General features: G+C 45.5%; 1 protein-coding gene across 3 annotated transcripts in view; it reads right to left on the reverse strand.

Moving 5' to 3' along the window:
- The window catches only part of LOC119040259 (neuroendocrine protein 7B2), an 83,460-nt gene that overhangs the window by 15,941 nt on the left and 45,354 nt on the right, over window positions 1-22,165 (reverse strand). The gene's annotated exons all lie outside the window — the stretch shown is intronic.

The following is a 22,165-nucleotide window of genomic DNA, read 5'->3' on the forward strand; positions in this document are numbered from 1 at the left end:
CACTGACTCAAATGGGTAGGGCTGTGGAAGCCGGGCCTGCAGCTCAGGGGCTGGTTGAGGGCAGGTGCAGGGAGAGAAAGGGGAGAACAGGCCGAATGACAGCACATGACCAAAAACAAGGCAGGTAAGGAGAACAGCCACCATCCTCCTGCCAGATCAACCACTTCGCATTTAGTGTGTTTACTTTCATCTGTTCTCCTCTGCATATCTCTTCATACACAAGTGTCGATTCACGTTTTACTTAATATGAAAACAAAAGCATCTTCCCACATGGCCGTATGGCCTCTATGCCCATAATTATAAATGGCTAGTTGTGTCCTAGCCAGTGGCTCTGCCATGGCATATTAATCATTCCCCTCTGTGGGACATTTACTGTTTCCCAGTTTACTCTCAGGCGTCTAATTTTTTCCATAGTTTAGATTAATCTTCCTCAGGATAGTTTCCCACAAGTTAAATTACTAGGTCAAAGGCTATAAATATTTTTATGGCTCTTCATATTAGATTGCCAAATTGTTCTCCCAAAAAGGAGGTACCAGTTTATAAAGAATCATCAACAAAGTACGAGAATATCACTACTGCAGCATCCTTACTAGCACTGGGTTTTATAAAAATAATTCTTATGTTTCCCTTACTAATTTAAAAGGCTCTTAGAAAAATTGCTGTTTTATTTCAAATGTCTTTGATTACCAGGTCAGTCAAATATTTTTTTCATGTGCTTATTTACTAGTTTTAATTTTTTTGTGAGTTATCTGTTCATGTTCTTGGAATTTTAACATTTCTATTACAAATTTGTATGAACATTTTATATAATAAAGATATTAGGCCATTGGATGTCACATTTCCTGCAAATGCTTTCCCATGTTGTCCGACTTTGAATTCTGGATATTATCATAATATTTTGTTAGCATAAGTTTTCAATATTTAGGTAGTCAGATTTGTCGTTATTCTCCTTCATGATTTCTTTTAATCCTTCTAAACTTACAAAATTATTGTGCTTTCAGAAGTACTACCAACGTTTGGATATTTCTTTTAGTTTATTTTATTTTTAAAATTAATTCTTTTAGCCATATGTTCTCTGTTTTATTTAGTGCATGTAAAATAGTTAACCAATTATCCCACCAGGGTTTGTTAAGTAGTTCTGTCCTCCCCCAGTTATTTCATCCCTTCAACAAATATCCAAGGGCCCCACACATAGCAACGCCTGCACTGAGCACCAAGGCACAGCAGTACGAACAATGAACATTGCATCACCTACTTGCTCTTACAAATGCACACCAGCTACTGGACTCTTTCTTTCCCTGAAGCCTTAATACCCTGTAAGGTACAGGAACCTTACTTTTCCAGCATAAGAGCAGATCATTTCTTGGAATGAATTCCTATCATTAATGTTGTGGGGACACAGAGGACCCACACTCACTCCCGGCTCCCACAGCACACAATCGTCCTGTACACAGACCTGTACACAAAGGACCAAACCGATGTCAAACGGTGTGCAGGAAATTAGAGCCTGAATCAGGCTGACGTAACTCCACACTTCCACCTTGAGAAGGAAGGCCTTGCGAACCAGCCATATTATTGAATTCCGGCAGCTGGACAAGCTCCCTCCTCCCAGGAGGAGCAGGACCAGTGCCAGGCTGTGCCTCCTCACAGTTGCCTTTGTTTTTTTCCTTCTTTTTTGGCTGAACCAGCTTCACTTTGGATTGACACATATTTTTCATCAGAAAGACTAATGTGTTTAACAGGAACATGGCTAGATCTTAGTGTCCTGAAGGTTACATTGCATCTCAGAAGTGACTTTAGTCCCTCTGTCTTAATTTATTATGTTTAATTAAAGTTTGTCCTTAAAAGAATGGTCTAACCTCCTTTAATTCCAAATCCCTCTAGCCCCCAAATAAGCCAGCATCAAGTGGCTGGGTTGTTTTGTTTACATGCATATTCTATCTCACTGGTTTGTGAAGAGAAAGAGTAGCCTGCAAATTTTCCGGACTTAATAAAAAAAGATGCTATTTTTGTAAATATTCCATGTGGACATTAAAATATGTATTTTTATAGAGTCCATAAATGTCTAAATACAGCCAATTAGTCAGCATTCTTAATTATATTCTTCTATGTTCTTATTCATACTTTATTTTAATGATCATAATCTGAGGGCTATCTATTAAAATATATCAATATCTACCAATAAGCATCTATGAATCTATACTTATCGACACTTATCTACCAGTAAGTGTCTATCGATGTCTTTTATTTCTCATGGTTTCCACTTCAGCATTTTGATGCTATGCTAGTTAACATGGCCCAGAGTGTAAATTTTTTCATTTTAATTGCTATTTTAATTAGCAGTAAAGTAACAATTGACGGATCACATTTTGTTTCATATTTCCTCTAATTAGCATGGCACTCTCAGTCTGCCTTTTTGTGCTTGGTAACTCTTCGATCACCCCTTTCAGCTTTCTGCATCTCTCTGGTGGTTTGTCTGATTTGCACTGTGGTGGCTGCCTTCAGAGACATTCTGGTGATTTATATTCATTCTGCTGCATTAGCCCAAGACCTGGGAAAGGTTGGACAGACCAGCACACCTGGTATTGATCCATCTGAAACTCTGTGCAGTCTTGGCAAGCCAGCCACCACTGTGCTTGCCATAGGGCACACTCTCTGGTGTGTCAATGCATGCCTCCACTTTTGAAAGCGCCCCAGCCTTAAGTGCCGGGAATTATCCAACTTGGCTCAAAGGAGAATACATGTCTTAATGCTCCATTAGTAATTAATGAAGGAAGCAAACACAGTTTCCTTTATGGAAGGCCTGCCAAGGTTCTGTTTACTTCTGTGCACCCATGCCATTAAAATGAATGCAGCACTTGTTAGGGAGCAACAGATGTTTAGCACCAGGCAGACACATTGCAACACAGGCTCTTTAAAAACTGCATTTGTGACATCGAGTCAAGAAACACTCACTGAGGTAAGAACTGTGGGAGACATGTGGAAGCAACAAATGCTATCTTCTGCTCCCCAGGACCTTGAATTCTATAGACAAGAAAAGTAACCACATAAGGAAAACAATTTGATAATTACAATGAATTAATAAGTTCATTATTAATTATATATTAGAAAATTACATAGTTGAGTATGCAACCAAATGCTAGTTATCCGATTCATTGTATGGTTTAGATTTGCTGATCTATTATACCTGAAGCCAAGCCAACCAAAATGTTACGATGTTGTGGATGTTATCTGCTCCATTTGTCCCCATCTCAACCACATCCATATTTTTAAATCACTAATTTTTCTGTAAGTCTAAACAATATGTACTGAGCATATCTCGAGACCTGGACTTTGTATTGGAGGGTCAATGGTGAACCAGGTGAACATGGGCCCTTCTTTCCTAGTGTTTGGTCTCTAGGGGCTACACGAAGAAACCAACATGGAAAACGCAGAGTTGTGATGCACTTATAATGTAACTGGGAAACGGCAAGATGCCACAGATATGTGGAGGAGAAATACCTAACTCAGATCTAAGACATGGAGGTCTTCCTGCAAGAAGCAACAGACCGGTGACTATGCTAGGTGCTGTAGGAGATATAAACATGAAAGATATGGTTCTTGCTCTCTAGTTGGTTCTTCATTCTCACTGGTTACTTAAAGCTAACAAAATAAGACAACGGTATGTAATAAGACATGTTCTCCAATATAATTCATTATAGTGTAGAGTACACATGATGTAGAAATTCAGGAAACAAGGAACCTCCCAGGGAGACTTCCATGGAAAAGGTGACATTGGGTTGAATCGTGAAAGATAGAATCCATGCTTACAGGTGGCAAAGGAAAATCCACAACTGAGGGCACAGGGGTGTGTGTGAGCATGGAATGTCTGAGCATCAGCATTGAGCCCTGCTGGGGAAGGGAGGAGCTGGACTGGAGGGCAGAAGGCAAGTGCCAAGCAGGAAGGTACGGATGAATGCTCCTGTAGTGACAAACAGCAACCATAGCTCTCTGGGCAGGGGAGCAATGTAGTAACTGGATATTGTGTAGAACACTAATTTAGCAACAGCTTAAAGCCTTTGTTTCCACTCAGGGGTGCACATCAGAATCACTTGTGGAGTTGTTTTGGGTTTTTTGTTTTTTTAAATACCAGTGCTCCTGCTCTGAAACCAATATATCCAAGTGTTTTGTTGAAGACCACTTGCAAAGAGGTAGGTTAGAGGAAAGTTAGGAAAGGCTGCTTTGAGGCTGTTACTGAAACTCAGGGGTAAAGAGGCAAGGATTGGGGTTAGGGTGGCCAAAACATGAGTAGAAATATTAGAGATTTCAAACAGTGCACAAGGCAGAAATGAATCACACATCCCAGAGGTCTAAGGCTCCTTGTTTGGGGAAAATAATGCCATTGGTAAAGATAGGACCTTTAACTACAGCTTTAAAATTATTCCAGGCAATTAATTAATTCTACCCTGTAATGATGCTTTATTTATCTGTTTCCATCACAGCCCTGCACTCCACAAATGTCTCTAGAATAAACAGAAAATATTTAATTCTTGCCAAATAAATTTTAAGCCTAGTTTTGTTTATATAAATTTGCTTTATATAATAAAATTGGTACCAGGCAGCTGTTTATTTCTGAGCCCCAGATATCAAATTATTGGTGGATTTTCTTCGCATAGTTTTGGCAATAAAGTGCCAGGCAGTTGCCCTGTTCAGAGGTGATGCAGGGCAGGGAGGGAGGGAGAAGGGGAAGGAGACCTGGGTTGGTCAGGTTTGGGGTAGGGCCCCTACCCCTCCTTCTTAGTCTGTGTTGGAAGGCTTTCTAGAAATCCGAGGAGGCTCTTTTCCACATTCTGGAGTTTTTCTTCAACAGCTTTCATTTCTTTTCTGTGTTCCCATCCCCTGCTCTATGCCTGCATTCTCACTCCTCTACTTGACAGTCCAGCTGGTAGTTAAGCCTCATTTCAGTTGGCTATCTGGTCAACCTCAGCTCCATGCTTTCCCACTCATGGACTTGTCAGGTCTCAACATGACAGCTCCCAGCAAGACTCCTGAGCACTACCACCTGGGCTTCAGTCCTTCCAGTATTCCCTTATTCAGAAAAGGGCACTAACTTTTCTGGTTTATTAAAAACTCCTTTCATTTTCAAATCCATTTTCCTACCTTAGTGACACTGAAGACCAGTTGCCGATACCTACTAAATGAAAATAGGAATTTGAATACCTACTGACTCCCAAAGTTTTCCCTGGCTCTGAACAGTCATTTCCGTTGTTTAGTTGTCGAATACATCTCTGACAGAACACCTTATCTTGATGTCATTTGACTCTCCTCTGTGTACCGCATGAGAAACGAAATCTGAGTGAACTGAGGTTCCCAGTTAAAGTAACACCCCACTTATTTCTTTGCTGGAGAACATGATCTTCAACATAGTATCCAGGTCACTGATGCACCCCCTTAAACATCAATACCCACTTGTTTAACCACATTAGAGGACATTTTTCACTATGAATTTTTCATTAGAAAAAGCAGCTTTGGAATCTTCGTCACCGCATCGTAGCAGTGTGCTCTTGCAGAGCATTAAATGTGTGTGGCAACACACACCTGTATTCAATGGTCCCGGCTGCTATGGCTTTTCACGTCCTCTGCTTCTTCCTCCCAAGTAAGTTATGAATACTGGTCATCCCAAATCCTTTCCATAATGAAGGATAGTACATAAATAAATAAATAGAGGGTGGGCTGAGGTTCACGAGCCCCGTCTTTTAATTTGCTTTACCATGCACGTGACTCATCCGAGGAGCTTGTCATAATGCAGATTCATAGTGAATGGGTGAGGGGTGGGCTTGAGACTCTGCGTTTCTAACAAGCTCCCGGTGATGCTGATGCTGTTGGTTCACAGACTACACTTATATAGCTGGAAAATAAGAACCAGACCTAGTCATATTACATATAAAATAAGGTTAAATTAGCTTTGAGAGACCTTGAAGTGACCATCTCGGTTCATAGAGTTTGTGACACCCAGTGTGGCTGCTGAGAGGCTTTCTAAAACCACCTCACACCTGTTAGAATGGCTGTTATTAACAAGACAAGTAATAGCACAGGTTGGAGAGGTTGTGGAGAGAAAGGAACCCTCATTCACTGCCAGCAGGAATGTAAGTTGGTACAGCCACGATGGAAAACAAAAGGAGATTCTTCAAAAATTAAGAATAGAGGTAACATATGACCCAGCAATCCCTCTTCCAGGTAGCTACCCAAAACATTTTAAAACATTTATTTGCAAAGGTAGATGTGTCCCTAAGTTCATATCGGCACCATTCACAGTGGCCAAGACATGGAAACGACCCAAGTGTCCCTTAGTAGGTGACTGAAGAAGATGTGGTGCAGATACACGATGGAACACCACTCAGCCACAAGGACAGATGAACTGCTGCCATTTGTGACGACACGGATGGATCGCGAGACTATCATGCTAAGCGAAATAAGCCAAAAAGAAAAAGTCAAGAAACATGATTTCACATGTGGGCTATAAAACTGAAAACAAATAAATGAACGAGACGAATAAACAAACAAAACCTCACAGACAACAGCTCTCTGGTGGTTACCAGAGAGAGACAGTGGGGGTTAGTAACGGACCAAGGGCGTCAAACATCTGGTGACAGAAGTTGTGACCTGGGGAGGTAGACACAGTGCCATATACAGGTGATGTAACACAGAACTGTACCCCTAAAACCTATATGATCCTATTAACCAATGTCACCCCAATAAATCTAATTAATACATGAATAAAAAGCTGAGGCAACAAAGAAATACCACTTGAGGTTCCAGATAAGAGAGCTGTAGCTACAGTTGCAGTCCTCGTATCTGAGGTTTTATTCTAATTAAAGAGGCACTCCATCACAGTCACAAGAAAAGGACCACATGACACCCTTTCTCATTCATTCAAGCTAATGCTGCGGGACTCGTAGGTGAAGGGGAGTTCCCACAGTACAAGTGATGTTTTTGACGATGTGGGGCTGGGGCTGGTGGAGACAGTTTTCATAGGCCAAGTCTGGCTGGAAATGAAGAAAATAAATGGGACCAGCACCACCTCCCTCATTTTCATAACATTATGGTTTCCCGAGTTTCACAGTACTTTTATACACTTAAGAAAAAGGTTTTCATGAGTTCGATAGGACAGGAATTACTACTCGCAATTGTAAGTGTGGAGGCGATCCAGGGGTCGCGTTACTCGCCTGGGGCCACCCAGCAACTTGGGGAGACCGGGAGCACGGCAAGGTCTCCGCTCCACGATGGCACAAGGAGAGGCCCCATGGGGGCGTGCGGAAGCCCTGCACTCCCTTTACAGCCCCTTCCCATCTCCCAGCGAGCCACTGGCTCTGGTTCCAGTGCAACTGTTGGTGCAGGGACCTGTCAAGACTGAGAGGGACCCTCGTATTTTCTAGCTCACTGTGAAGATCCAAAGTGTCAGTGACCAGGCTGGGGGAGCGGAGCCAGCACCCACGCCAGCCAGGCCCCAGTGGTCTGCAGATGACGCTGATGGGGTGCCGGCCATGGTCCTCGCTGCTGTGGTGCCTTCGGGTCTGAGCACCAGCCTTAAGCCAGAAGGTTCAGAGCAGTGATTTTAACCTTTTTCATCTCGTGGCACACATAGTTGCTAAAACTCTGTGGCACACCAAAAAAATACTCTATTTTTTGCCAATTGGAAAAAATAGGTATACTTTTGATTCATTCACACTGGACAACTATTATTGGGTTGGCTGTTGGGATTTTATCATTTGAAAATCTAAGAGGCCAGCGCCCCTGACTAAATAGTGAGGTGTGGCAGGTTTTAAAAGCCCTCGCAGTGCATCAGTTGAAAGGTGCCGGTTCAGAGCCTGCCGGCCCAGCCCCTGCCCACCCTGCAGACTCTGCCTCACAACCTGGTGGCCCCCTGGCCAGCTCGCAGCCAGCAGCCTCATCCGCACCCACTGCTGCGCACGGCCCTGCTGGGCTGCTCGTGGAACCGTGCAACAGGGCTCCGGGGCTGGGCAATAAAGGAGAATTGTGGCGGGGCCGCCTGGTGCCAAGGAGCCAGTCACCCTGCTCATAAAAAGGGAGCTCCGTGAGGAGAGGCTGGCAGGGAGTGGGCACACTCTCCTGAATACCAGCCATTCAGCTGAAGGGAAAGGATCCAGCAGTTTTCACTTATGTTACCACAAACAGCAGGCGCTAAAAATACACTGTGGTCTGGGCCCTCATTCCTCCAGCACGTCTCGATACATCTTTTACAAAGCAGTGACCCCGTTTTCATTTGTTAACGTCTGGGCCAGGAGGCAGTCGGATAGGTTATTCTAACTAACACTGCCCACCTTTGGTTTTTCCCTCGGACTCCTGACAGAGGGCTGAAGGCACAAAGGAGAGAGCACCTGAGGAAGCAAGGGAAGACAGTGGGGAGACCGAGGCCGAAGTGCGGCAGATGAGGTGTCCGACGTCTGGGGTCAGGGGCAGCGGCGCGGGGACAGGAGGGGTGAGGGAGGACGCGGTCGGCACACAGCCCCGGGAGGTCGAGATGAGAAGCCCCAAGTCCCAGGAATCCTGAGGGTCTTACAGAAAGAGGTCTGGCTGGCCCCAAAGGCTTTGTTTTTGTCCGTGACTTGGGGAAACACATACACATCTACAAAAAGCGCAATCACTTCTCAAAGATCAGAGGACCAGTCTGTCACCTTCTGTACAGTCCACGCCTTGGGTTTCTCCTTCCGGGTACCGCACTCCGACAGTCTCACTGAATCACTGTCCGCCCTGGAGCAAAGAAGCTGGAGAAAGGGCTACAGAAAGACAAACAAATCAGTCCCTATTAGTGTGTGTGGGGGTGAGTGGAAGGGGGGAAACCTGAGAGAAATGATCAACTTAAGGGATTTTACAGTTTTAGATGTCTAATATCCACATGTCTACTTCCTTCAGCCCAAGTAATTTAAATGAGCTGAAAAAGAACAAAATAAAAAGAATTTAGAGTACTTTCTGTACGTGTTCATCCTGAAAATCAACTCTGAGCATTAAGACCTGTTTTCCCTTGATTTCTGGTGAAACTCAGAGTCCCAAAATTCAAACATAGTTATGAAAAGCAACCGATTTTCATTTGCTGAGGACCCACAGAGAAGAGATAACCTTTCATACACAAATCCCTTGTACAGCTTCCTGCTGCTGGGGCCCTGGGTTCAACTCCACACCCCAATCTCCTCGGACCTCAACTTCCATCCTTTGCACTGGGAGACGGTGTGCTCGTGGCAGGGTCACGTGAGATTATATGCAAAACGCTCAGCTCGGCGCCTGGCGCATGCGTAGGGCACTGCACAAGGGTCAGCTCCTTCAGCACCCCACCAACATTCTCCACCAGCACAGTTAACAGGGCCCAACTTAACGGTCCTACATGGTTTTCATTCTGGAGTTCAGAGCCCTGCGTTGGGGGCGGAGAGCAACAGGGACTCAGAGTAGCTGAGCTTTTAATGAGAAGTCATGCCTCCTTCTCAACATAAAATAATTACATGTAAATAATTAAACCACAAATCTTGGTTCAGAGGAAGAGGCGGGGAGCACTATGGGGACAGAGAACACGCGTCCTAGAATGAGAAAATGACCATACGGTGGCTTATAATTAGAGATGGGTGTCATGGCCTCGACGTTCCTCCTCCCTGGTAACAGAATTTAGCTGAAGCTGTTTAGAATGGTGAGGACTTGTGTTGCAACACCCCCATTCTCTAGACCCATGACAAGTGACCCCAAAGCACACCGCATTTGGTGATTGAGAAAAACAAAGGAATGATTCTATCTGTGCTGAATTGGCTTATTCATTGATTTGCCCCAGGGACGGGGGCTGGTCCAGATGGTTTGCTAGAGCCATCCTAATACTGAGTGCAGCCTGGTCCCTCTCGGGGACTCCGCCTCGCGGCCCGCATCCTGGTCGGACATACCGCACTTTGCAGACCCCGTTCTTCCTATACACGCAGGAGAGATTTGAACTGCCTGCTGGCAGAGAAGCAAAATAAAGCTCATTGTTCAGCTATTTTGTCTTGAATGGCATCTGTTTTCATTCCTTCCCTTTCTTCTTCTCTCCTTACACTAGGATCCGAAAAGCTCAGGGCCCTTCTTTGCGCTCATCTACTCGCAGGCACGCACACAGCGGAGGCCGACTCCGCATCGAGCGCGCTGCGTCTGTAGCTTTCCCATCGACATATGGTCCCAATTTGGGATCACAGGCAGGGCTGTTTATTTTAGGAAAGCTTTTCAGTTCAATTTTAAGGTATTTTGCTTAGGCATTGCTTGCTTTTTCAAAATAAGAAAATGTGTATTTCTTCCCAAAGTGGTATTTGTTTTGGCTGTTTACTCCTTTGCAAAAGTTCAAATTTTACTCTGTGAATTTAACTAATTTTCCCGCAGCCACCACACGCCCCGCGCCTCCCCAACACATACACACAAAACCCAAAATGAAAATGAAAGACACTCATTTGAAAAGGAGGCACTTTTAGGATGGCTGCGAATTTTTCAAAAGTTGTTTTAATAAGTAACTTGCGATAGCATGTTCGGCCCTATGACTTGCGGCCTGAAATAAAGTGTCTGCTCACAGTCCGTGTGGAGGCCAAGTCTGCTGGGGACTGAGTCGGGGTCCTTTCACGACTTTACTCCCTGATGCTCGCAGAAATTTCGACTTAAACGGCAGTCAGAGGATTACACTGAGGATCAACTACTGCTAATAAAATAACGAGGGCATGAAACACGATTTTGGTGGAGGTGGGATTAGGTGAGGACTTGGACAAAACGGAGAAAAAGTTAAATGATAAACGTGAGCCCTTCTAGTACCTCGTTCCTCCTGGAATCCTCAAGCCCCCAAGTGCACCTTCCTTTCTGAAACTTCACTCGCGGTGGTCCCTTGGTCCAGGGCCCGCAGCCGCACACCTCTGTCCTCAACGCGGGACGAGCCACGCGTCCTTCCTCTGGGTGAGGTTCTCCTCCGACGTGTAATGTGTGCGAACATGTGCAACCTGCTCCCGTAAAGTGGAGACTGTCTGGGATAATGATGGTATTTTTAAGTTGAATTACAGTTTACATTCAGTATCATTTTGTATTAGCTTCTGGTGTGCAGCATCGTGGTTAGACAATCACACCCTGTGCAAAGTGTGGAATGCCAGTTTGAGCCGAAAGCAGTGACTTCATGAACAGGAACTGTAGGCCCCGGAGTCCCAGTGAAGGGACCAGCAGGCTGGGCGGAGATCTGCGCTCCGCAGGCGGGGCAAGGACCACGACAATCCTGGCGCGTAGGCAGACACGGATCTAAGTAGGACATCGGAGCCCGAACCGGAGCCGAGTACGTGAATAAGAGGCCCATGATGAGTGAATGAGCGTCCATGGAGACAGCTTCCAACACAAAAGAAAATAGTAAAGGAGACCTGCAGAAGCCTAGGAAACCGGGATGAAATGAATGGGGGAGCAGGTAGGTGACATCGACTCCCGGACAGCGTGATACCCGAGGTGGTCTCTGCCCGGACTCAAAGCTCTGGGATGGTTTCCGGGAAGGCTGACCTCCCCCAGCCAGCCCGGGCTTTCCAGGTGGGGACACCAGGCTGAGGAGGAGGTGTGACTAGGGGCCAGCAGAGGCCTCGATGGCCAGGATCTGGAGGGTGGAAGGGGGAGACACAGGGCCTGGTGCTGCTGTGCCAGCCCAGGGTCCCCTTCTGTCGACTGGCTTGGTGTCAAGTCTCCTTTCTGAGGTTCTTCTCCGGGCACGGGGGGCAGCACCCTGGCCTGTACGGGGGGCACATGTCTTGGGAATGCGATGAGACCCCCTGGCAGTTCCCTCCACGTCTGTACATTAAGACAAGGGGACTGGACTCGGGTCAGGGATGGCCTTCTGGGCCATTCTCACTTGGCCTTACAAATTCATTCCTGTATTAATTATCGATCCTCTGCATCCCTTTCTCCATCCAAAGCTGCTGTAAATAAGGACACATCTTTCTCAAGTAGCTTGCAGAAACATTTGTTTTGGACAAACAGTGATCTCCTTGTGGGACATTCTTTTCTGTTTCTGAGTTTCTGGCAGTTACCTTTCCCCCACCCCCTTCCTTCTTCTTTTTTTAAATTCCAGCCTGGGAAGGGCGGGCAGGTGGTGGGGGCGGGAGGGGGTGGGGCGTACAGTTTGCTCAGACTAAATCCTCTGTAAACTGCTGGTATAGCTTTTCTGGCCTGTAGTTTTCCCATCCCACACCGATATTCCCAGCTGCTTCTTCTCGTATCCTGGGATTTTGGTTTTTTAATGACTTCGACCTCTGCATACCACCTTCAACCAAAATTTTAACCAGAACTATTGACGAGAAACAATGGCAGCCTGAGTAAATTTTACAGGCTTTCTTTACTTGGAATAATGTACCGCAAACTGTCCGATAGAAACATAACATGAGCACAGCATAAAGAATATAGTCAATAATGTTGTCATAACTGTGTATGGTAGCAGATGGGTACTAGACTTATGGGGGGAATCACTTCATCATAAGTTATATGAATATCTAACCACTATACTGTGTGCCTGAAATTAATATAATATTGGATGTCAACTGTAATTGAAAAAAATATTTAAAAAATTAAAAACAAACCAATAAATAACCCCCCAAATAAATATAATGTGAGCCACACAAGTCATTTTATTTTCTAAAATCTTTTATTTTTCAATTACAATTGATATATATTAGTTTCAGGTATACACCCCAACATAGAATTTACTAAGTGATCACTCTGATAAAGCTTGTACCTATCTCACACCATACATACTTATTAGAATATTATTGACCATATTTCTTATGCTGTACCTTACACCCCCCCATGACTACTTTTAACTACCAATTTGTGCTTCTTAATCCTCTTATCTTTCACTCACACCCCAACACCCCTCTTATCAGGCAAACATCAGAATGTTTTCTGTGGCTATGAGTCTGTTTCTGTTCTGCTTGTTTGTTTTGCTTTTTAAATTGAATTGATATGTATTTATTACCATTTTATTGTTCATATTTTTCTTCTTCTTCCTCTTCTATACTTTCCCTTCTCCCTCTTCCTCTCCTCCTTCTCCTCGTTCTTAAAGAAGACTTTTTAACATACCATGCAATACTGGTTTGGTAGTAATGAATCCCTCTAGCTTTTTCTTGTCTGGGAAGCTCTTTAATGTCTTTCAATTCTAAATGATAGCTTTACTATATAGAATAATCTTAGTTGTAGGTCCTTGCTTTCCAACACTTGGAATATTGCTTGCCAATACCTTTTGGTCTACAAAGTATCCGTCAAGAAATCAGCTGACAGTCTTCTGGGAGCTCCCTTGTAGGTAAGTAACTGTTTTTCTCTTGCTGCTTTTAAGACTCTCTCTTTATGTTTAACATTTGGCATTTTAATTATGATGTGTCTTAACTTAAGCTGTTAGGACTTTTTGGGTTCATCTTGTTTGGGACTCTCTGCGCTTGCTGGACTTGTGTATCTATTTTCTTCAACAGGTTAGGGAAGTTTACCATCATTATTTTTTCAAATCGGTTTTCAATTTCTTGCTCTCTCTCTTCTCCTTCCAGTACCTTCATGATGCAACTGTTGGTACACTTAAAACTGTCCTGGAGGCTCCTTACACTACCCTCATTTTTAAAAAGATTCTTTTTCCTTTTTGCTGCTCCGATGGGGTGTTTTTTGCTTCCTTCTATTCCAAATCACTATTTTGATTCTTGGCTTCATCCACTCTACTGTTGACTCCCTGTAAATTATTCTTCATTCAGTTGGTGTACCTTTCACTTCTAACTGATTCTTTTTTATGGTTTCCATAGACATTTTTATGCTGTTGAAGTTCTGTCTAAGTTCATCTACTCTTCTAAGTTCATTGAGCATCTTATGATCAGTGTTTTGAATTCTGCATCTGGTAGATTACATGTCTCCATTTTGTTTAATTCTTTTTCTGGAGTTGTGTTCTGTCCTCTCATTTGGCATGTTCCTTTGTCTCATTTCGGCGGCTTTCCTGTGTTTATTCCTATGTATTAGGTAGAGCTGCTGTCTCCCAGGCTTGGTAGTGTGGCCTAATGTAGTAGGTGTTCTGTAGGATCCAGTGGCACAGCCTCCCTGCTCCCCCAAGCTGTGCACCCCAGGTGTGTCCCCAATGTGGGCCGTGTACACCCTCCTCTTGTAGCTGAGACTTGATTGCTCTTGGCGCATAATGGGAGGGACTCACTCCCCGCCCAGTCAGTCGAGAGTGTGGACTGACTGCCCACTGTGGAGCATCAGCTGTGTGGGTCCCACCCCACGGAGCAGGACTTCCTTCAGCAGGGCTCTGCTGCCTGCTCAGTCCACCCCTTGAGTCATGCCGATCCTTTTAAATTGTCTAGTAACTTCATTTCAAAAAATGAAAAGAAGTAGCTAAAGTTAAACTTAAGAATTTATTGATTCCAATATATTCAAATTATTCTAATTTCAACATGCAATCAATATAAAAATGATGAGATCTTTTGAATTCTTTTGGTTCATATTGCCTTCAAAACCTGATGTGTAGCTTACACTTAGAACACATCAGTCACATTTCCACGTTCAGCAGCCTCGTGCAACTGGCCCCCATGTGGGACAGCTCAAGTGTGCAGAGGCTGGGTCGGCAGGCGGGAGTGCAGGCTCTGCAACCCGAGTGCTAGAGTTTGCACCTTGGCTCCATCATACTAACTCCACCACGTTGTCTGTAAAACAGGTACAGGCAATGCCAATCTTAAGGGGTTGGTATGAGGACAAAATAAAATAACATGGGCCTTAGAAACCTTTTTTGCATGGCAGACGTGAAGTGACTGCCATTTCACAATGCACAAGCTCTGGACTTATGCAATCCTGGACCAGTCATCTCACCTCTTTGAATATTAGTTTCCTTCTCTGTAAAATGGGGTGATGATACTGCTTCATTGAGAAGAATGACTGGGACAAACATAGCGCTTAATAAATGTTCATTTCTTTCCCCTTGGATTTAGGTGTCAATAAACAGAAAAATAGCCAAAGGGCCAATGGAGCGGGAACAGAGGTAAGAGGGCCTGGATAGTTGTTGGCACCCAGGATGGTCACAAGGTACCTGTGCCTCGGGCGAGCGTCCAGGCGGTTCCGACCTACCCCAGGCAGTTTGCTGAGTGCCGTTAGGTATGCTTCCGTGGTAGTCCCTTCACTAGAAGCTATACAGCAGCCAGCAGTTTCCCTGTTTCACAGGCTGACGGAGGCTGCATCTGCACCTTCCATGATGTAACCTGACATATGCCTAATTCAACAGACAGCCATTCGGTATTTTAAAACTACAGCAATGACTCGACTCCCTTGGTGTTGAGAAGGAGAAAAACAAGGAAATTATTTGTTTATTATATAATTCGAAATCTCTAACGGTAATGGCTTTGTCTGCTTTCCTACCCAGAGGTTGGTTTGTTCATAGGTAATGGCTTATGCAAGATTTTGAGAAAGAAAACTTAAACATTTTAATTAAAACCATATCCTAAATATCCTCTGCATATTTGTTTATTTTTTCTTACAGTTGTTTTTTTAAGAGTTTTGGGATTACCAAGGAAGAGCTTGTGGAGGTGTTTGAAATCCACCATCAGACAGGGAGGGACACGAGTGATACAATTGCCTGTGACATCAGAGGTAACCGGCCACTCCCCACCCGCCAGCTGGGGACCCTTCCTGCTGCGCTTCAAGGGGATGTTGCAGACCCGCTGTGGGTTTTAGTGCCCGCTGCACCGAGTCGCTCCAGAAGGCCCATTTCCGAACGACAGCGGAACTGCCGTGAGAACAGAATGAGTTCTAGACGACACAGAGGGCTCAGCCATTTCTTCCACCAGTGAAAAGGGAGTTTTTTTTAAAATCCTCACCCAAAGATATGCTTCTTGATTTTAGAGAGGCAGCAAGAGGGGAAAAGGAAGAGAGAGAAATATCGATGGGTTGCCTCCCATACAAACCCTGACCAGGGATCGAACCTGCAGCCTTTTGGTGCTCAGGCTTATGCACCAACCCACGGAGCCTCCTGGCCAGGCCCGAAAGGGAAGTTTTGATAAGACACAAAACAGTGCTCCGTTTTACCTAAAGGGACTCGCGATAGATCTCACAGCTCTGACTCTACTGTTCCACAGGAATTCACTAAAACTGAACGTAACAAAGAAAACAAACAGCAAAACCCCCTGCACTAAACTAGGTCTACCTCTGTCTCCATGTCATCTTCCAGAGAGTGGCAGAAACCTGGCTTTCTTCCTTCTTACATACAGGAGCAAATGCTAATGTGAGGGTTTAAATAAGCAGGAGTACAGACGCCGTCTTACCAAAATGGAAATGCATTTCCTGAGAATGTGCATAGAGACTATTCACGTTAGTTTTGTGATTTCAATGGTACCAGGCACATTTTTGGGGAAAGTGGCCCTGGTGAATAAACGCACTTTTAACTTATTTCAAAGCCGTGATTTAAGACTTAAAGGACTTGGGGGAGGGACGATGGGCATAACCACAAAAAAATTACTCTAAGCTTGAAAAGATTTTCGTCCGGAACTGCCAAAGAGTCGTACTCATTTACTGTTCATTCCCTGTGTGACGGAAGGAGCGGGATGACTGGGAGGAGAGGAGTGTCTGAGACCAAAACTGGAGACAACATACAAAGGCTGGTCTCGCTCAGGCGTCGCTGGCCCAGGCTAGAGTTGGGAAGGATGACTCTTATCAGTATCCACTGCTGTGCATTTGAACCTCATCTCCTATATTAAATCATCACGTCCTTACCTCTCCGTGCCCCACCCAGGACTCTGTACATGGAGCAGGTACTCAACATGTATTTGTTTATAGAGTGGCCTCCATTCCGTGCCACTGGAGATGACGCAATGTTCTCGGCAAGACGCGTTATTTATACAAATAAAAGCATCTAGCAGAACACACATGACTAGGACTCTTGCTCTGGCTATTCCTAGACGTGGATTTACAGCAAAGTGAATGAAGCTTAAGATTCAGGGCCCCTCATTTGCATAGACCGCTTCCAAGGCCCTGGACCTAATTTTGTATTTGTAATTTTGTGTTCTTCTTCTTAAAGACAGTTTCAAAATTGCATACACTGCAGGCCTCACAGAACTTGGATCTGTTCTGGGCTGTTCCTAAAAGCCATCCATAAACGAAATCTTGGAGTTTTCATCTGTCATTATTTTAACTCCTACTCAACCAAAGCAAATATAAATCAACTAGCTCAGTAACCATGCACAAATTAGGCCTGTGTTTTCTTGCTTCTGAAAATGAAAGGCAATTGGATATGAATCCTCAGATCCCCAGAGAGAGAGAGAGCTGTGGAAGAGCAGGCAGAGTGGAAGAGAGGAGGCAAACGATCTGACCCCGGGCCCACGTCCTGACTGCACTGCCAGCAGCTGGTATATGACCTTCTGCAAGAAACTTCACCTCTTGGGACCACAGTCTTCTCTTCTAGGAAATGAGTCAGGCAGCGAGATGCTGTCTAAAGTGCCATCTTATCTGTAATTCCAGCACCCTGGTTTGTGCAGTGTGCCACATCTCACAGCCACTCTTGCCGGTGCTCACGGAGCCCGAGGGAGTAGTCAGTGGAATCTTCTGGCCAGCTTCAGACTCCTAACTCAGGGTTCCTCCTGTTGTACCACACTGTGGAGACTTGCCAGCTGCAGAGTCAACAGGGCTGATGTCATTGGTTTTGATGGCCTTCAAATAGCACTGCTGTCATGCTGAGTCAAAGATGACACTGTGACATAAACCAGCATTGTAGCGTGTCCATGTGGCAAAGGATGAGGGGGTGCATCCCTCCCACAGGGGGAGATACAGCCAGTCTCCAGGGAAAGGCAGCTTCTTCACATGCCTACGTTCAGAACCAGGTTTGCTCTCCTCCACGACTTGAGTGCACTTGCCGACACCGAGACAAAGATTAGAAATCCCTGGGGCACAGGGAAAAAAGTCCTAAGCAGTGACTCTCCAGAACTACCAAATTTAAATTCCCGGAGAGACAGGAGGTGGGGGTTTGGGGGGTGGTGAGGAATATGTAATTCTGGAAGCTTCCCAGGCAATTCTGGTTATCTGTCAGGTCAGATAATGGCTGTTTCAGGTCATTTTCTCCATCCTATCAAGCCTGGAACCATGAAAGCCCCTGAAACGGCCCATCTAGTGGCCCTGGTGCCTCCTGCCACAAAGGAAACGGGGGTCACGTGGGCTCAGCAAGTAACGCTCAGGACGCAGCCCTGTCACAAAGACCACCTGGCGGACGATTCCCTTATAGGGACTGTCCAGAGCAGACAAGCTCATTGGGACAGAAAGGAGATTAGTGTGGGCAGGCTCTGGGGAAAGAAATGGGAAGGAGGGTGAGGGGGAAGAGAGGTGATGGTTAAGGGGAACAGCAGTTCTTTTGGGGGCGATATAAATGTCCTCAGATGGACTGTGATGATATGAATACAATAAGAGCATTAAGTTATACTTTAAGTGTGTAGTATGTGAATTATATTTCAATAAAACTATTTTATATATAAAAAAATTTTATATAAAAAAAATTGTATATATAAAACTAATAAAATATATAATATATTTATATATATATATATATATATATATATATATATATGTATATATAAAACCAGCCCTAACCTTCCCTTCCCTTACACACACACACACACACACACACACACACACACACAAATCCCATGCCGATTTGTGAACATTGACGGGTCAATTACAAATTCCCAACTAGGAAAAGTCCTACATGTGTGGCTGGCACTCAGTCTCCTTACCATGCCACCACTCACCTTATGACCACTAATACCCACCATCCCCAGCCCTGGGAGACCAGAGAAATGAATTCATCCCATGTCAGTGGCACCACCTAGTGGCCGTCCTGGGAAGTTCCTGAAGAGGTATTTCTGCACCACCTCCTCTGCCACCTTGCGGGAACCTCTTGCACAAGCCCTTCTTCCCTCTTAATCTCTTTACCACTTCAGGGTTCAGTTAGTTCAGTTTAGGTAATCTCCAACTTATCCACAAGCATTTCCTTCCACCTGCTCCCCCTAACTCTTGCCTAGGGTTTCCTTCTACTACTGCTAAAAAGCGTTATGAAATTTCAGTTATAAGTTTCTTCTGTGGGGAAAAAAAAGTAGTAAATCATAAAGTGGATAGATACAATTAGAGCTACTAAAAAGGCAATCCATCTCACGAACAAGTATTTTGGAGAATTGTAAATGGGTAGATAACAAGTGGAAAGACACTTGGTTTTGTTGGCATCAAATTAAAACTATGAGACGCAATGTTTGCCTGTTCAATGAAGTCATTGCTTAAAAGGTACACTCCTAGTTAGCAGGAGAGACAAGGCTACCAGGAACAAAGAGATGGAGAGGGAACAGCCACATAACTGCCGCATCGACAGAAAGCAACCTGGCAGACAGCCTGCAGGACAGGGAGCGAGAGTTCTGCAGGGATCCAGACCCAGTGTCTGTCCACCTGTTTGTTTGTTCTGTAGATACAAATACCCTAGAGAACTCCTCAGGAGTCCACACAAAGATTTACGTGCCAATACGGTCACTGAAGCAATGTTTATGATGCTGGCAAATTGGAAACACTCTAAATGTTCAACCTTTGGGGAGTGTTTAATGGAACTGTGGCATAAACAGACAATACAATGTAATGCAATAACTAAAAGTAACAGTGACTTTCTGTGATATATGAAAAAGCTCTTGATACACTATGAGGTATAAAAAAATCAGATAAAAATGTTTTGGCATGGTCTGAAAAGCTACGTAAGTCCACAGAAAAGGACACTGCAGGAAACACAACAAACGTCAAAAGTGGCTATCTCCAGGTAAGATTATAAATCACTTATTTGCCAAATAATCCAGATGGTCTTTATTACTTTATAATAACGAAACATACTGCAGGCATAAGTAATCCGTAAGACCCGGTCTTTTATATTGGTAACCTCAAATTTCCTTCTGAGTGTGCAGTGGAAGGGAAAATGAAGCCTGCAGAGCAGTCATTTTCCACAGGGGGCGCTGTTGACTCACAGAGGACATTTGACCCTGGAGACATTTCTGGCTGTCACAAGCAGGGGCGTTCTCCTGGCATCCGGTGGCAGGGTCCAGGGATACAGCCTCAACGAAGAATTCTCTGGCTCAGTGTCAAGAGCCCTGAGAGTGACAACCCTGCTCTAGAGTCAAACATACAACTCGAATCCAGATCCCAATCTTGTAATGACTTCTCAGTTATTCATTTCAAACATAATGTTGGAGTCAAGTAAGCTTTGATGTGCTTTCCCCAGATTCTAGAACTTTAATATTCAGGTTGATAGGATGAAAAGCTAATTTTGGCCTATAATAGTGACAATCCAAAATTAACGGAGGCAAAGTTCTCTAGGTATTGAGCTCACGTGGGTGAGACGCTGATCTGTCCATCCAGACATCACTGAATTGGGTTCGCCCTGCAGTTGAAAGGCTGAGCCTGGAGGGGGCGCAGTGAACGGGAGGACGCACGCATTGATGTACTGCGGGCACCTCTTCACTAGCGACTAAAAGGTACAAGTGAATGATTTGGGGCTCACCCATCCATTTGAGTTTCTCACACTTTCCCCCTCCACTGAACGATTCAAGCTCTATTTATAAATCTGCTCATAGAATTGAATTATGATCCAGAGAGAGCAAAACTCTAGACCCAAGACGCCTGCGTACCTGACTGCTTCCCCATCACAACAGTTTTGGTACTACCTGCAGGATGAGACCTCCCACCAGCGGCCTCTCTGCCCCTTTGCTGAATCAGAGAGAGGCTGGCAGTCATTTGCGTACTGTCCTCAGCGCTGTCACTGGGGCAGAGGGAGGTGATGTGACATGACTTGGAGGGTGGATGAACACCACACCCGGGCAGGGTGAGGAGGCAGGCTGGGGAGAAGGCTGCGCGGGGACGTAACTGCAGCCCCAGCCACGGACCCAGCGAGCTGGGAGCGAGCTGGCCACGCCCTCCAGCAGACATTCGCCTGTGCACAGTCCAGGCCCATAGGCACTGAAAGGGCCTGGGAGAAGCCACAGTGCTTACCAGGCTCCACTGTGCTGTCTACAGACCTGGTTCCGTGAGAGTCGGCTGCCAAAACTCTCTTCACTGACCATGCACGTGAAAAAAACCCTTTTCCATATTAGTATAAATGCATCATTTACTGTCCAAATAACTCCTGCACAACCCCACCCCACCCGTCCCTTCAGAGATGTTTTCAGACCTGCAGGGCTGCCATATTTTTGCACACTCCAGAGACTAAGGACTGCTCCGAGTCTGGACAAACTGAACAGCACAGCTGAAGGAGAGCTTTTTTTTTTTCTTCAGAAACAAAAGCAAGACACGGGACAAGAGACCCACTGGTTCCGTTCAGGAAACAGGCATCTTTGGTAGTTTATGGCAAAGGAATTGTCCCCGGAATTCTTGCTGCTCAGGAGGAAAATGTTAGTCACCATATCAGTCCACATCGTGCGGGGCTTGTGGACACAGGCCTGAAGAGCTGCTGTGCCACAGAGATGGCCCTGGGAAGGTCCCCTGGGCCGCTGCGGGGCAGGCCAGCCGCCTGGGTACCTCCCGCCAGCCGCAGTCTCTGTCTCACAGACAGAACGACCTTAACGGGCTCCTGGGGGAGATGGCAGTAGAGATGAGTCTGCTGTAAGTCCCCGCTGAAAGGGCCTCTCAATTTGGACCCAGGCCAAACGCCAGGTGACAACTTCTCTTCCCGCTGCGTGAGTGCCACCACCCACTGTACACCCAAGTACAGCATGCACAGCTGTGCAAGGTCAGCGTTCAGTCCTCTGGGAACTCGCCACCGGATGGGTGCAGGCAAACAGCCACATTATGTCTTGGGCGTCTGCAAACGCTGAGTGACTGAAGAAACCCCCACCTCTGTTCCTGAGGCCCCGGCGGCGCTGGGGCCACACGTGCCTGCTGGTACACCAACACGGAGAGCAATGCCAGTGCGCCCTGCCGCCCAGTGTGCAAGACGGCGGGCTGTGGAGGCAGCTGCTTCCCTGGGGGAGCAGGGGCTACCTGGGTGACACAGACCATGTGCTCCTGCCCCACACGCTTCATGGTGGAGGAACCTGATGGCACCCTTCAAGTTTCCCAGGCTTCCTCGCTGCCATGGCCTGTCCCCATCACCAACCTGCACTCCACACATCTTCCCACTTCTCCC

This window comes from Artibeus jamaicensis, unplaced genomic scaffold (assembly GCF_021234435.1).
Source record: "Artibeus jamaicensis isolate MK-2021 breed Jamaican fruit bat unplaced genomic scaffold, CSHL_Jam_final contig_1132, whole genome shotgun sequence".
Taxonomy (NCBI): Eukaryota; Metazoa; Chordata; class Mammalia; order Chiroptera; family Phyllostomidae; genus Artibeus; species Artibeus jamaicensis.